The sequence below is a fragment of the Lipotes vexillifer genome, unplaced genomic scaffold (assembly GCF_000442215.2).
Source record: "Lipotes vexillifer unplaced genomic scaffold, Lipotes_vexillifer_v1.1 scaffold278, whole genome shotgun sequence".
Classification (NCBI taxonomy): domain Eukaryota; kingdom Metazoa; phylum Chordata; class Mammalia; order Artiodactyla; family Lipotidae; genus Lipotes; species Lipotes vexillifer.
The window spans coordinates 285,185-287,362 of NW_006769677.1; positions in this window are offsets into that span (position 1 = coordinate 285,185).

Sequence of the window (2,178 nt, forward strand, 5' to 3'; positions counted from 1 at the left end):
CAGGCGGACTCTCAACCACTGTGCCACCAGGGAAGCCCCATCCATTCATTTTGAACGTTTTTGACCTTCTACAAATAGTATCTGGCTTATTTTACTCAATATCATGCCTGGGAGATTCATCCACACTGTTTTGTGTGTAGCAGAAACGCTTGTGTTTTATCGCTGTGTATATGGATATATGAATCCATTATACGGATACATCCCAGTGTGTTTAACCATTCTCCTATTAATGGGTATTTGGGTTGTTTCAGTTTGAGGTACTGTGAATAAAGCATTTGTGAGCATACTTGTTCATAGACATGTGCATTTGATTCAGCTGGGTATATAACTAGGAGTGGAATTGCTGGCAGACTTGCAGTTTTAAGAGATCACAGTCCTTCCTTCTCAGCCAGCCTTTGGGACAAGGCAATGTTAGCAAAGCAAGTTGTCCCTTCCTCTCCATGTCCTCCCGCCTCCTGCGTGCAACTTCTTGGGAAGGTCAGGCAGCTCTTACACACTGCTTGGTGTGAGGAACTGCACGACCCACCCTGGAGGGCTCTGCACTTTGAAAGAGTCACTTGAAGAGGCCCGAACGGCTACAGAGGGAGTAGTGGGCTCTCCTTCAGGGGCTGGAAGGGAGGTCAGGAGAGGGTGAGGCCCAGGGCAGTGAGGCATGAAGGATGTGATTGCCCAAGATGCTGGTGGACATTAAGCTCCAGGGTTGATGACCGGCCCAAAGTCACACGGGCAGTATGGGGCCAGCTGGGTTGTCAGCTCAGATGAGCCTCACTCCAGCCCAGAGCTCTTTTGATTATAGCAGACTGCTCTCTCCATGGGGGAGGCCTTTAAGGACAGTTAGGGGTCAGGGTCACGGTCCTGCTTATCGCTCCACCCTGAGATCAGACTCCAGGCCGCCCTTTCTTGGCTTCTCCACCTCTGCCGGCCCACCAGCCTTACCTCTGGCCAGGTCTCCTCTCCAGGAGACATTCACAGGCCTTGGACAGCCTGAGTCAAGCCATGGACTGGAGGAGAGAGAGAGACAGAGCCAGAGCCTGGGGGCTGGCATTGTCCAAGACCCTGTGCGGGGGCCTGCCACTGAGCCAGTGTGGGCGAGTGGGGACAGCCCCCAGAGAACATTCCTGGAAAACAGCTTGCCCTGCATAACCACCTCAGGCTTTCCTGGCCAGACCATCACAATAGGTTCCTGACTGGCAAGGCTGATGGGATGGCTTTAAGCATCTGGTGAGGCCATAGCAGTTCAGGGGAGGAGCTGCCTTGGCCTCCTGGAAACTGGTGATGGACATCTCCACTGGAAGGTTCCGGATGATATGTTCTCAGCTAATACTAGGTATGCTTCACGGTGTGAAGACTTTAGGCTGTGGAATTAGGGATTCTCTGACTTTGCTGTTCTCCAGGAAGGGAGAGAGGATGGGCAGGTGTGCATGAATGTAGGGGTGTGTGTGTGTGTGTGTGTGTGTGTGTGAGTGTGCACGCATCTACTCCTCAGCCATTCATTCTGCGAATATTTACTGATTGCCCATTATGTACCACTAGGGATTCTTCAGTGAATAAAAGAGACAAAGTCCCTGCCCTCAAAGGAGCTTATTAGACCCAGAACATGTGTCTCCATGTGATTGTGTATGTACCTGAAGGTATGTATCTGCTGGAACATATGGCCGCCTCTGTGTGTATATGTGTGATGTATGTGTGTATGTGTGCGTGTCTGAAGCGGGGGGGGGGGCGGAATATTGTGTGTGTGTGTGTGTGTGTGTGTGTGTGTGCCTGAACATATGTGTCTGAGCGTGTGTGTGTAAAGGGGAGAGGATTACTCATCCACTCAGAAGGCTATTCAAGAAAGACCTCTCCCAGAGCAGTTACATTTTCATAAATGAAAATAATCAGATAATGAGTTCATTTCCGATCTCAAGTTTGATGCCAACATTCCAGTGAAACAAGACCCGCTGGCGGGCTGGCTGCTCTCTGTGTGGCTTGGATTAGCTGGGGAAAGTGCAGGGGTGAGCCCTGCCACTTGCAGGCTGCAGGGGGGTGGCGGGGGAAGAAGGGGTGACCTACAATCAAGGGAGCAGTTGCACATGCCTGGGGCTGAGAAGCCTCTCACCATTACACGGTCATCAGCAGACCCCCCAACAGCCTGCACAAGGCCTGAACTTCCTTCACTCATTCCTTTGGGAGCAGGAA